The sequence below is a fragment of the Bubalus kerabau genome, chromosome 4, assembly GCF_029407905.1.
Source record: "Bubalus kerabau isolate K-KA32 ecotype Philippines breed swamp buffalo chromosome 4, PCC_UOA_SB_1v2, whole genome shotgun sequence".
Lineage (NCBI taxonomy): Eukaryota > Metazoa > Chordata > Mammalia > Artiodactyla > Bovidae > Bubalus > Bubalus kerabau.
The window spans coordinates 28,602,384-28,617,862 of NC_073627.1; the positions used below are offsets into that span (position 1 = coordinate 28,602,384).

The 15,479-nt window shown below is 36.8% G+C and overlaps 1 protein-coding gene across 5 annotated transcripts in view; it reads right to left on the reverse strand.

The window, feature by feature from the left end:
• SPAG9 (sperm associated antigen 9) overlaps nucleotides 1–15,479 on the reverse strand; it is a 151,045-nt gene that overhangs the window by 97,008 nt on the left and 38,558 nt on the right. The window contains exon 1 of one of the 5 annotated variants that reach the window (XM_055576221.1): nucleotides 14,703–14,720. The exons of the other annotated variants lie outside the window; for them this stretch is intronic. The gene's annotated coding sequence lies outside the window, so the exon portion shown is untranslated. Of the gene's footprint in view, nucleotides 1–14,702; nucleotides 14,721–15,479 lie in introns of those variants that run through there. 5 annotated transcript variants of the gene reach the window in all.

A 15,479-nucleotide genomic window follows, 5' to 3' on the forward strand; every position in this document is an offset into this window, starting at 1 on the left:
CCCCTTCTCCTCCCGCCTTCAATTTTTCCCAGCATCAGGGTCATTTGCAATGAATCAGTTCTTCACGTCAGGTGGCCAAAGTATTGGAGTTTCAGTTCCAGCATCAGTCCTTCCAATGAATATTCAGGACTGATTTCCTTTAGGATGGACTGGATGGATGTCCTTGCAGTCTAAGGGACTCTCAAGAGTCTTCTCCAACACCACAGTTCAAAAGCATCAATTCTTTGGCGCTCAGCTTTCTTTGTAGTTCAACTCTCACATCTACACATAACTACTGGAAAAACCAAAGCTTTCTCTAGACAGACTTTTGTTGGCAAAGGTCTCTGCTTTTTACTATGCTGTCTAGGTTGGTCATAACTTTTCTTCCAAGGAGCAAGCATCTTTTAATTTCATGGCTGCAGTCACCATCTGCAGTGAATTTTGGAGCCCCCAGAAAATAAAGTCTGGCACTGTTTCCACTGTTTCCCCATCTATTTGCCATGAAGTGATGGGACCGGATACCATGATCTTAGTCGAGTTTTAAGCCAACTGTTTCACTCTCCTCTTTTACTTTCATCAAGAGGCTCTTTAGTTCTTCTTCGTTTTCTGCCATAAGTGGTATCCTCTGCATATCTGAGGTTATTGATATTTCTCCCAGCAATCTTGATTCCAGCTTGTGCTTCATCCAGCCTGGCATTTCACATGATGTAGTCTGCATATAAATTAAATAAACAAGGTGGCAATATACAGCCTTAACGTACTACTTTCCCAATTTGGAACCAGTCTTTTGTTCCAGGTCCAGTTCTAACTATTGCTTCTTGACCTGCAAACAGATTTCTCAGGAGGCAGGTTAGGTGGTCTGGTATTCCCATCACTTTCAGAATTTTCCACAGTTTGTTGTGATCCACCCAGTCAGAGCTTTTGGTATAGTCAATAAAGCAGTAGATGTTTTTCTGGAACTCTCTTGCTTTTTCAATGATCCAGTGGATGTTGGCAATTTGATCTCTGGTTCCTCTGCCTTTTCTAAATCCAACTTGAACATCTGGAAGTTCACAGTTCACATACTCTTAAAGCCTGGCTTGGAGAATTTTGATGGAGTAGCCGTCATAGTCAACTAAAGGGTCTGAATGCATTACTTGGATGCAATCTCAAAAACGATAGAACGATCTCTGTTCGTTTCCAAGGCAAATCATTCAATATCACAGTAATCCAAGTTTATGCCCTGACCACTAATGCTAAAGAAGCTGAAGTTGAACAGTTCTAAGAAGACATACACGACCTTCTAGAACTAACACCAGAAAAAAAAAAGATGTTCTTTTCATCATAGGGGACTGGAATGCAAAAGTAGGAAGTCAAGAGATATCTGGAGTAACAGGCAAATTTAGCCTTGGAGTACAGAATGAAGCAGGACATAAGCTAACAGAGTTTTGCCAAGAGAACACACTGGTCATAGCAAACACCCTCTTCCAACAACACAAGAGATGACTCTACACATGGACATCACCAGATGGTCAATACTGAAATCAGACTGATTATATTCTTTGCAGCCAAAGATGGAGAAGCTCTATAAGTCAGCAAAAACAAGACTGGGAGCTGACTGTGGCTCAGATCATGAACTCCTTATTGCCAAATTCAGATTTAAACTGAAGAAAGTAGGGAAAACCACTAGACCATTCAGGTATGACCTAAATCAAATCCCTCATGATAATACTGAGGAAATGACAAATAGATTCAAGGAATTAGATCTGATAGACAGAGTGCCTGAAGAACTATGGATGGATGTTCGTGACATTGTACAAGGGGGCAGGGATCAAGACCATTCCCAAGACAAAGAAATGCAAAAAGGCAAAATGGTTGTCTGAGGAGGCCTTATAAATAGCTGAGAAAAGAAGAGAAACTAAAGGCAAAGGAGAAAAGGAAAGATATATCTATTTGAATGCAGAGTTCCAAAGAATAGCAAGGAGAGATTTAAAAAAAAAAGCCTTCCTAGTGATCAATGCAAAGAAACAGAGGAAAACAATAGAATGGGAAAGACTAGAGATCTCTTCAAGAAAATCAGAGATACCAAGGGAACTTTTCATGCAAAGATGGGCACAATAAAGGACAGAAATGGTATGGACCTAACAGAAGCAGAAGATATTAAGAAGAGGTGGCAAGAATACACAGAAGAACTGTACAAAAAAGATCTTCACGACCCAGATAGTCACGATGGTGTGATCACTCACCTAGAGCCAGACATCCTGGAATGTGAAGTCAAATGGGTCTTAGGAAGCACCACTACGAACAAAGCTAGTGGAGGTGATAGAATTCCAGTTGAGCTATTTCAAATCCTAAAAGACGATGCTGTGCAAGTGCTGCACTCAATATGCAAGCAAATTTGGAAAACTGAGCTGTGGCCAAAGGACTGGAAAGGGTCAGTTTACATTCCAATCCCAAAGAAAGGCAATGCCAAAAAATGCTCAAACTACCGCACAATTGCACTCATCTCACACGCTAGCAAAGCATGTGCTTTAAGCTAGGATAAATGTAAATTGACTATTTTACATAAGTCTATTAGTCTGATGCATTCACTCTTTTATCCTGATTGTGTCCTTCATCTATAACCATGCTTTTTAAGAATATTCCATCCAAAAGCTGCAAACACTGTGCAGTCCCCTTTGGGGAGGAGTTATTATCTAATGAATTTACTGTGTATACAGCTCCATCCCATCTGATTCCAAACATAACATGTACCTCCTTCACACTTTCCTTGGCTAAATACTCATGCTTTATGTTCTCCAACAACTCCTATAAATTCTATATATAGCGCAGGATTTAAACAGACTACTCAGAACCATAACAAATAAACTGTGCTGATTCCTCATGTATAGGGAGATAAGCAAAAATATTACCAGATTGGGGAAATATAAAAAGAAATAAAAAATGATTGCCATCATTGGAAAATAAATTGGAATTACACTTTTGAACATCATGTTGGTGATAGGTATTAAAATAAGCAACGTGTATAATCTGACCCACTGTTACTACTCTTATTTATCCTATGGAAATACACTTGATGCCCAAAGATATGAAAATGAATACTCTATGTGCTTTTGTCCATAGTGCTTTTCAGGTCTACTATATCCTTCTACTTTTCTGTCTATTCATTCTATTAATTTTTGAGAGTTTGACATTGAAGCTCCAAGTAAAAAGCTTAGATTATCTAATTAATTTGGAATTCCCTTCCCAAATGTCATTAATTGGATGGCAAAGTAAATTATGATAGTATATGATAGACTATAATGTAGTAACTAAGCTACATTAGTTAGCTACATTGGAACTACATTCCAAGTTATGTTATATCAGGTATATTAACCTCCCTGGACCTCTATTCCTTATTTATAGTTGAGGAATAATAATAATATATCAGAGTTGGTTATCAGGATTAAGGAAGAGCTAATATTTGAAAAGGGCATAGAACAGAACCTGGCACATGTGCTTTTTCTCTTTCTTTTCTATTTTTTAAATTATGAAAGTATAACACATTTACAGGAGACTTAAAAATTACAGAACAAGAAAAAAAATTACAGAACAAAATTACAAATAGTTATATCATATATTAGAATTATTTTTTAAGTAAATAAATTAAGATTTTAAATTGGATCTTCAATATCAACCCCTCAAAAATTAATAGAATGAATAGACAGAAAAGTAGAAGGATATAGTAGACCTGAAAAGCACTATGGACCAATTCAACATAATTAAAATGTATACAATTTTCAAACAAAAGCAGGACACAAATTCTATTCAAGTCCCCAAAGACTATAAAGCAGGAGACACTGGAACATATGCAGGGACATAAAACTAGGTGCAAAAATTTCACAGTCCAAAGGTACTGAAATCATACAGATTGTTCCCTTATCACTGCAGTATTCTGGCATATGTGTTTTTAATACAACAGTTAAAGGTACTGTTAAAATGAATGCAGTATTATTCATAAGCACTGGCTCTTCTGTTCATGGAATTTTCCAGGAAAGAATATTGGAGTGGGTTGCCACTTCCTACTCCAGTGAATCTTCCCTCGACCCACAGATCAAACCCTCTTCTCTTGTGTTTCCTGCATTGGCAAGCAGATTTTTTACCACTAGCAACACCTGGGAAGCCACTGTTAAAATGAATGCATCATTATCCATAAGCACTGACATGGAATAGTGCCTAGAACTTAAAAGAAGGATGTTAAATATTATTACTATATCTGAAACAAAAAATTATGTATAGTATGATGTCTACAAAGTCAAAACATACTGATTTTTCTCTCCCAAAGCTGCTCTTTCCCATAATTTTCTTAGGCAAAAATCTTGCAGCTATACTTTTGCTCTTCTCTTTTCCCACATTACATTCCATCAGCAAATTCTGTCCATTTTGCCTCTAGAACAAATTGTGAATCTGACAACTTTTTACCATTACTATTACCCCCACCTTGATTTAAGACATCATCTCACACCTGGATTATTACTGCTATCTTCTGACTATTGTCTCTGCTCTAGTCTTTGCTCCTCTGCATTCTTAAATTTGTAACCCGGAGTCAGATAGTGACTGCTCAAAACCCTTCAACAACTTCCTGTGACAGAACAAAAGAAAGTAAAGAAGAGGGAGGGAGCCTGTATTATGGCCCGCAAGACCCTTCAGCATCAGATGTATCAAGCCACACCACTTTTTGCTCCCATGGAGAATTATTGTCTCCTGACCCAACTGTTAGAGACTGATTGTGTCCTGCCCAAATTCATATGCTGAACCCCTAATCAATGTAACTATGCTTGTTGACAGGACTTAAAAAGGCAATTAAGGAGAATATGCTGGTGGTTCAGTGGCTAGGACTCAGCACTTTCACTGCTGGGGCTTGGGTTCAATTCCTGGTAGAACTAAGATCCTGTAAGCCACACAGTGCAGACAAACAAATAAAAATAAAATAAAAAGGTAATTAAGGTTAAATGAAATCATAAAGATGGGGTCCTAATTGCACTGGACTGATGTCCTTTCTTAAGAAGAGGAAGAGGTAACAGAGCTCCTTCTCCCTACACACGCACAGAGAAAAGGTCACACACAGAGATGGTGACCATCTATGAGCAAGAGATAGCGGTCTCAGAAGAAACCAAACTTGTCAGCACTTTCCAGCCTCTAGAACTGTCAGAGGGGACTTCCTTAGTGGTCCAGTGGCTAAGACTTTGCGCTTCCAACACAGGGGGCCCAGGTTTGATCCCTGGTCAGAGAACTGGATCCCACATGCCGCAACTAAGAGTTCTTGTGCCTCAACTAAACATCCTGCATGCCCCAACTAACTATCTCACATGCCACAGTGAAGACTGAAGATCTTGTGTGCCACAACTAAGACCTGACACAGTCAAGACAAAGAAAGGAAGAAAGAAAAAAAATTTTTTAAACTGTACAAAAATTCTGCAATTTAAGCCACCTAGTCTGTGGGATTTTGCTATGGCAGCCCTAGCAGATTAATAATACAAGAACTAAACATCATTAAGAGAATCATGGAGAGGAGCTTTCATACAAGATGTTTATCAAGTGACCTGGGACAGAGAGCTGGGCTTGCGGCTTATAGAAACAAGTCCTGTTTATAGCAGCTTGCTAACTGATACTGGTTTGGGTTGCTTTGTCGTAATGTACTACTTAATAGCAAGAATGTAGAAATGGAAACATAAAGCCCCAAAATACCACTAATCACCAGGTATTTCCTATACTTAGCTAAATGAGCATGATCATTATTCAAAATGGCTGAGGCTTATTTACAAAAATTTCTTAAATTCCTATTAATCACTCTGTCCCATTAAAGCATTTTGAATTGTTTCTATTGATAATTACTTAACCTTCCACTCATGGCTTTTTAAGTCATTAAACTTACATTTCACTTATTTTCATTTAGCATCATATTCTTACTTTTGACTCAAAAATAAATTTCAGAAACTATCAACCCAGTCTCTTATCAACCCTTTCACATTATATTTACTAATCTCATAGAAATTGTCTATATATGTATTATTTTTTAGCAACCCTATATGACATAAAACAAGGCATTTAGTATATGCAAACTACACACAGTTACATGTGACTTGCCTCTTGAAGTGAAGTGAAGTGAAAGTCGCTCAGTCATGTCCAACTCTTTGGGACTCCATGGACTGTGCAGTCCATGGAATTCTCCAGGCCAAAATACTGGCATGGGTAGCATTTCCCTTCTCCAGGGGATCTTTCCAACCCAGGGATTGAACCCAGGTCTCCTGCACTGCAGGCAGATTCTTTTCCAGCTGAGCCACAAGGGAAACCCAAGAATATTGGAGTGGGTAGCCTATCCCTTCTTCAGCAGATCTTCCCGACCCAGGAACTGAACTGGGGTCTCCTGCATTTCAGGCAGATTCTTTACCAACTGAGCTATCAGGGACTTGTCTCTTACTCTGTTATTTTTTTAGTAGATTCTATTTTTTAGAGCAGTTTTAGGCTCACAGCAAAACCAAAAGAAAAGTTCAGTTTTCCACATATCCCTACCCCCATACACCCAGAGCTTCCTCTACTATCTACATCCCACACCAGTGTGGTACATATATGACAGTCAATGAACCTACCTGACACATCATAATTACCCAAACCAAAGTTTACCAAAAACCCAAAGTTTACCTTAGGATTAAGTCTTGGTACTGAATATTCTACAAATTTGGACAAATACATAATGACATGTATCCACCATTATGGGGCTTCCCAGGTGGCTCAGTGGTAAAGAATCCACCTGCCAATGCAGGAGACATAAGAGATGCAGGTTTGATCCCTGGGTTGGGAAGATCCCCTGGAGGAGGAAACGGCAACCCACTTTAGTATTCTTCTCTGTAAACTCCCATGGACAAAGGAACCTGGCAGGCTGCAGTCCATGGGGCCACAAAGAGTCAGACACGACTAAGCAACCGAGCGTGCACACATGCACATCCAGCATTATTACAGGTTCATACAGAGTAGTTTCACTGCCTTAAAAATCCTCTATTCATCTCTGCCTTCCTCCCGCCCACCATCCATTTCATCTGTCAAACATTTTAAAGTATGGAGCCTTTTCAGATTGGCTTTTTTTACTCTGTAATATCGATTAGTGGTTCCTCCATGTGTTTTCATGGCTTAATATATCACTGCTTTTCAGCACTGAATAATACTCCACTGTATGGATGCACCACAGTATATTCCTATTATTTTCATAAGTCTACAATCTTAAAATTATAAGCCTTAAATACTCATCATCTCACCTAAGCACAAAAGTTAATTTTCTTAAAATACAAAGATATTTTCAGTTAGTACTGCTGCATATTACAGACTTTTACGCTGACAGATGATTTTCATATTTTCACTGTTTTCAATACAAAATAAATCACAAGTACACTTAAACAAACCTCTCACTCAGCTTTTTGTACAAATCTATTTTACCTGTTACACTATTTAACACAACTATTTTATTTCTTAAGGCAGAAAAAAGATCCAGGGGAAAAGTAGAACATAATCACCTAAAAATGTAAACTGACTGTATTTTTATATCAGCCAATTAGTCTGATACATTCATTATTGTATCCTGATTTTGTCTCTCATCTGTAACTATGCTTTTTAAGAACATTCCATCCAAAAGCTGCAAACACTGTGCAGTCCTCTTTGGGGGAGGGGTTATGATCCATTTCAAATGCACCTCAAACATCCTCCAAAAGAGATCACATGCTAGGCCACAAAACAAGTCTCAATAAATTTAAGAATACTGAAATCATATAAAGCACCTTTTCAGACCACAACACTATAAGACTTGAAATCAACCACATGAAAAAACTACAAAAAATAGACATATAGAAAGTAACATGCTACTAAGCAAGCAATGGGTCAAAGGAAGAAATCAAAGAGGAAGTAAAAAAATACCTTGCAACAAATGAAAATGGAAACAATGTTCCAAAATCTATGGAACACATCAAAAGCAGTTCCAAGAGGGAAATTCAAGAAACAAGAAAAATCTCAGATAAACCATCTAACCTTACACCTGAAGGAGCTAGGAGAAGAATAACAAAACCCAATGTTAACAGAAAGAAGGAAATAATCAAGATTAGAGTGGCAATAAGTGAAATTGAGTTTTAACAAAACAGAAAAAAAATATAAACTTAATAAATCTTTAGTCGAACTCAAGAAAAAAAAGAGGGTCCAAATAAAATCAGAAATGAAAGAGAAGTTACAACAGATTTCACAGAAAGGCAAACAGTCCAAAGTGACTACTACAAACAATTATACACCAACAAATTAGGCAATTTACAAGAAACAGATACATTCCTAGAAACATACAACCTTCCAAGACTAAATCCAGAAAAATTAGGAAATCTGAACAGATTACTAGTAGAGAAATTGAATCAGTAATAAATAAAAAAAGAAAAAATTTCCAACAAACAAAAGGTCAGAAACAGAAGACTACCAGGGGGAATTTTACCAAACATTTAAAGAAGAGTTAATACCTATCCTTCTCAAACTACTATAAAAAATTAAAGAGAAAGGAATGTGTCTAAACCCATGAGGCCAGGGTTACTCTAATACCAAAACAAGACAAAGACACCACACACAAAATATTAAAATTACAGGCCAATATCCCTGATGAACAATAGACGCAAAAATCCCCAACAAAATATTAGCGAACAAAATTCTACAACAAAAGAATCGTGCACAATGCTCAAGTAGGATTTTTCCCAGGGATACAAGGATGGTTCAATACGCGTGAATGCAGTATATCATTCAACAGACCATGTTAACAAAAATCAAGAATAAAAACACATGATCACATAATTCAAAAGATGCAGGAAAAGCTTGACAAAATTCATCCAGTTATGATAAAAAGAAAACCTCTCAACAAAATGGGAACAGAGGAAATGTACCTCAACTAAACAATGGCCACATATGACAAAGTCACAGCTAACATCATCAGTTCAGTTCAGTTGCTCAGTCATGTGCGACTCTGTGACCCCATGGACTGCAGCACACCAGGCTTCCCTGCCTATCACCAATGCCCAGAGCTTACTCAAACTCATGTCCATTCAGAAGGTGATGCCATCCAACCATCTCATCCTCTCTCGTCCCCTTCTTCTCCCACCTTCAATCTTTCTTAGCATCAGGGTCTTTTTCAATGAGTCAGTTCTTCACATCAGGAGGCCAAAGTATTGGAGTATCAGCTTCAGTCCTTCCAATGAATATTCAGGACTGATTTCCTTAAAATTGACTGGTTGGATCTCCTTGCTAACATCATACTCAACAGTAAAAACCTAAAGCTTTTCCTCTGAGATCAGGAACAAGACAAGAACATCCATTCTTACCTTTTTTTTTTTTTTTTTTTTTGGGGGGGGGGGGGGGGGCTGTGCTGTGCAACATGCAGGATCCTAGTTTCCTGATCAGGGATCAAACCTGTGCCCCTTGCAGTGGAAGCAGAGTCTTAAACACTGGACTGCCAGGAAGTCAGTCCCTACTTTCACCATTTTTATTCAACATAGTACTGGAAGTCCTGGCCACAAATCAGACAAGAAATAAAAGGCATTCAAACTGGAAAAGAAGTAAAACTATAGCTATTTGCAGATGGCACAATACTATACATAGAAAAAAGACTCTACCACAAAACTATGAGAATAAATGAATTCAGTAAAGCTGCATGACACAAAACTAATATACAGGAATCTGTTGCATTTCTATACACTAACAGTGAACTATTAGAAGGAGAAATTCAGGAAACAATCCTATCAAAAAGAATAAAATATCTAGGGACAAATATAACCAAGGAAGTGAAAGACTGGTACTCTAAACACTATCATGGGCTAGAAGAATTAGTATGGTTAAAATTCCACACCATCCAAAGCATCTACAAATTCAATTCAATCTCTATCAAAATACCCATAGTGTTTTTCACATGCATGCATGCTCAGTCATGTCCGACTCTTTGTGACCCCATGGACTGTAGCCTGCCAGGCTCCTCTGTCCATGGGATTTTCCAGGCAAGAATACGTATGTGAGTTGCCATTTTCTACTCTCCAGGAGATCTTCCCAACCCAGGAATTGAACCCAAGTTTCCTGTATCTCCTGTACTGCAGGCAGATTCTTTACCTGTTGAGCAGTCTAGAACAAATAATCCTAAAGTTTTTATGGAACCACAGAAAATCTCAAAGAACCAAAGCAATCTTGACAAAGAACAACACTAAGGTAAAATGGTCCCTGATTTCAAACTATAAAACAAAGCTACAGTAATGAAAACAGTATGGTACTGACACAAAAACAAACACATATATCAATGGAACAGAATAAGAAATGCATCAATACTTACACGGTTAATTACTCTTATGATAAAGGAGGCAAGAATATACACTGGGAGAAAGACAGTCTCTTCAATAAATAACACTGGGAAAACTGGACAGCTACATGTAAAAGAATGAAACTGGACCATTTTCTTACCTCATATACAAAAATAAACTCAAAACAGACTAAAGACTAAAATGTAAAACCTGAAACCACAAAACTCCTAGAAGAAAACATAGGCAATATGCACTTTGACATTGGTCTTAGTAATTTTTTTTTTTTTTTGATCTATCTCTTCAGGCAAAGGCAATAAAAGCACGAATAAATGAGTAAGGATATATCCAACTAAAAAACTTATGTAGAGCAAACAAAGCCATCAACAAAACAAAAAGGTAAGCTACTAGATGGAAGAAGATATCTGCAAATGATATGTTGGATAGGGGTTAATATCCAAAACATAACACAACTATTAAAAAAAATAAACAATCTGATTAAAAAATGAGCAGAAGACGCGAACATTTTTCCAAAGAAGACATATTGATGGCCAGCAAGCTTATGAAAAGATGCTCATCATCACCAATTATCACAGAAACGCAAGTCAAAACCACTATGAGACATCATCTCATACCCGTGAGAATGACTCTTATCAAAAAGACAAGAAATAACAAGTACTGGAAAGAATGTGGAGAAAAGAGAACACTTGTGCACTATTGGTGGGAATGTTAAATTGCTACAGCCACTATAGAAAACAGAATGGAGATTCCTTAAAAAATAAAAAACAGAACCACCATACGATCCAGGAATTCACTTCTGGGTATTTATCCAAAGAAAATAAAAACACTAATTCAAAAATCTATATGTACCACAGCAACCTTATATACAATAGCTAAGATACAGAAGCAACCTAAGTGTCCATTGACAGATTAATGGATAAAGAAGATATGGAGGCTTCCCTGGGGGCTCAATCGTAAAGAATCTGCCTGCCAATGCAAGAGACACAGATTCAATTCTTGGTCCAGAAAGATATCACACACCGAAGAACAACTAAGCCCATGCACCACAACTACTGAGCCTGTGCTCCAGAGCCTGTGCTCGGGAGCTATAACTACTGAGCCTATGTGCTACAATTACCGAAGCCCACACACCCTAGGGTCCGTGCTCCACAACAAGAGAAGTCACCACAGAAAGGAGCCTGTGCACCATAACTAGAGAATAGCCTTTACTCCCCACAATTAGAACAAAGCCCACACAGCAATAAAGATGCAGCACAGCCATAAATAAAACTTTTTTTTAAAAAGATGTGATTTTATATACACACACACACACACAGTGGAATATTGTTCAGCCATAGAAAAAATGAAATCTTGCCCTTTCAGATAACATGCATGAACCTGAGAGAGTATTACCCTAAGTGAAACAGACAAAGACAAGTATCTGATGATCTCACTTATTTGTGAGATTAAAAAAAGAAATATAACAAAATATATAGACTCAGAGAACAAACTACTGCTTGCCAGAGGGAAGAGATTTTTGTGATATATAAAAATTATCAAATCATTATGTTGTAACTAATGTAATATTTTAAGTCAATTATACTTCAAAATAAATAAAATTAATGAAATGGTAATCAGTTTCTCTACCACTAAGTATCATCCTCCTCTCCACTCCAGTACAACTACTTAAGAGTCTACTTATTTGAGGCACTTAAATTGTTTCTCTAGCCTATTAAAATTAAATAGGTTTTTTCTTTTGTGTAGTTACAACCAGATGTATATCAAAACAAGAACACTAATTTATTACCTGCTACCTTAGACAACCATATTCAAAAGAATATGATTCAAAAGACAGTGCAAATAATAAGATATCTACTTCCCCATTTATGAACTAGTAACTAAACAAGTCAGGATGCCAATGAGAATCTCAAGGAATATCTTCCTTCAACTATACAAAGCTAGGTAGAACTTCAGACAGCCAAGGAAGACTTTTGATTGCTTCTAGTTCTGAGAGTGAGAACCCAACTGTCTGTTTAGCATGATAAACAGACAATTAAAGGTAGGAGGGTAGTCATAAAATATATCCATATGGAATATTATTCACCCTGAAAAAGGAATTAAATAACAATAACACTACAACATAGATGAATTTTATGCTAAGTGAAAGAAACTCATAAAAGACCATATATTATATGATTTCATTTACATGAAATGTACAGAACAGGCAACTTCATAGAGATCACAGTACCATACATACCACAGTACATTACTAGAGGCTAGGGGAAAGCCAGAAGTAATGAGTACTATCAGGTATGGTGCTCCTTTCAGAATGATGAAAATATTCTGGGGAATTAGATATGACGATGGTTGTACAATTTATGATTATACTAAAACCACTGAATTCTATACTCTAAAACGGTGGATTTTATGCTACATAAATTACATTTTTTTAAAGGGGCAAGGAGTGTCATTCAGTTTATCCTTTGCCATAGGTATCAAAAAATTATATCTCAGTTTAATAGTAACTTATTTTTTAAAAAAGGAAAAGTTAGTGAACAAAAAAGAAAATCTCAACACTTAGTTTGTTGAATGAATGAATATCCTACAAAGTTTTAAAGTGATAATAAAAATTAAATCAAAGTAACCCTGAAGTTATTAAAAAATCAGATGAGGGTACAAATCATAAATGCTCTATTTTCATTAAAGTTTGCTCACCTTCTCTTCCTCAGCTTACTTACTCACGGTAGAAAGAATAGGCAGGCAGATGGTTGCTTAGCTTTAGGTACATCCCCTCCCTTGCCTCAATACTTGAGCAAAATCGTGTACCATCTACTAAGGCTTTTAGGCTAAAGGAAAGATTAGCCAGATATTATTACCCAATGCAGTTTCTCTTTTTTCATAGGATACAAGGCTAGACTACATATTTCAGCCTCTGTAAGTGAGCTTCTAACTGAGTTATACAGCCAGTAGAAGCAAAAGCTATGTGTGCTACTCCTAGGCCTGGTCCAATAAAAACCTTTCACATACAATCCTCCATGCTCTTTCCCTCTTCCTCCAACTCAATGGAGGTATGACAAACTTGGAGCAAAATTGGAAAGGGTCTGTGTCTCCAAAGGAGCCCCCCATGTATTAGAAACAATCAATTTAAATTTCACATGGGAAAGAATTCCTTGGCAGTCCAAGAGTTAGGACTCAACACTTCCAGTAAAATGGCCCGAGTTTAACCCCTGGTTTGGGTAATATGGCACAGCAAATAAATTTCACATGAACAAAAAATAACATATAACATCTGAGTCATTATATATGTCTTTTGTGGCTTATTTGCTACAGAAACTAACTAGAGTTGCCTTAATTCATACATTAGCTCACAAACATGCATTAAAAATCTCTTAAAAGGCATTCTAAATTATCAAAGGTGTGTCACCCCATGGTGCTAAAGAATAGTTTATATCTTTGTTATTCTGGATGATTTTCTGAATATTATTTTGGCCATTATTTTCTCCAACCTAACATTTCCAGCAAGTATCCTGACAGAAACTATCTATGGCTTTCTGTATTTCATGTTTTATCTGTACTATGATTGTGAAAATCAATATTATATTTTTAGATATATGAGTTAACCACCAAGATCATATACAAATTAAGAATCTTTCACTCTTTTCTCAACATACTACTTAGATCAACACCACAGCATAGTCAATGGACTTGGTTTTCTCAAGGCCTAAGTCACATGAGATGGTATAGTATTTAAATGAAAAGTACATTTAAATGTTGGGAAGAGCCATATCTTCACAGTCCTGAATGCCATTAAGTAATCAGTAAGGAAATGAAAAGAAAAGTAGAAGGGATGGGAAAGTGGGAAAGAAAGGCCCATCTGGGCAAAGATGGTAGACAACCCCCAAAATCTCAAGTATCATAAAGCTAACCTATACCTATACTGTTGTATCATATCTGAAGATATGAAGAACAATCTTAAACAAGAAAAGATTGTTTCTTGTCTAATAGTTCTCATGTGAATCCAAACTTCAAAATAATCTCAGAAAAAATCCTAAAATCATATCATTTTACTCAATCTAGCCACAAGCTGAGATTAACTTGAAATAAACAAGATTCTGTTCATCCTTCCTATCCCAAAACAACATATAACTAATCTGCCAATTTTTAAGCTGTTAATATTCAATGGGAGATAAAAATAAATCAAGGCATCAAAAAAATAAAAAAACAAAAAGGGGGGAAAAATAAGAGAAGAATCAAAAGACTAATTCAAAATGTTTTCCTCAGAATAGCTAATGAAGATACTTTAGCCTCGTTTTAATTGCTCTTTCTTTCCATTCATCTTTCCAAAGAGCAAGAGGATATGATTAAGGCAGGAAGAGCCACCTGCTCTACCTGCTCAAAATCAGAGCTTACCTCCTTAGATTGATGGCCTTTGCCAAGTTTGGAACACCTTTTCCATCTGTTGTCTTCTGCCCCATCAGACTGCTGATAGGCCTATGGGGGGAAGAAAGAGAAACAGACCTGCTAGAACTCCATATCCAACTCATTATTTGCCTTCTCAAAAGGAATCATTAATTCTTACTATTCAAGGAAGGCAGATAATCCAACTGTTACTTGGCCTCAGAAGACGGACACTGGTCTTTCAGAAGCTTTCCTTGAACAATTTAGCATTAAACGTCTCAACAGGTAAGCAAGAATCAAATGCTCACTTGAGAGGAAACAAATCAGACACAACCACATCAAAACAGCAATTAAAACCTCTGCTCTGCCAATTAAGTCCTTCACCATGTCCCTAACCTTCAACAAAAGATTTTTCAAACAGATATTATATACCACCTAAAGTCTCTTTGTAGGGAGAATCCATGTTTTCCCTCAGCACATATTCCTATGTATCATCTTCATGATCAAGAACTACTTCCTCAGGATCAACCAAAAACAGCAAAAATCTTCCAAATTTATAAAAAACAACTTGGTATCTTCCTTACTCATTTCTTTAGTAAAGAAGAACCAAACCATTCATGCTTATTCTGTTCTCTAAGCTAAATCACCATCAATTCTTTAGCTCTTACTCATAAAATTAATTTTCCATGAAACTTTATTCTAGATATTAATTATGAACTTCAACCTTAAGTTTCTCAATCAACAACACGTCTACAGAAATCAAACACTCCAAATACAGATAAAAAAAAC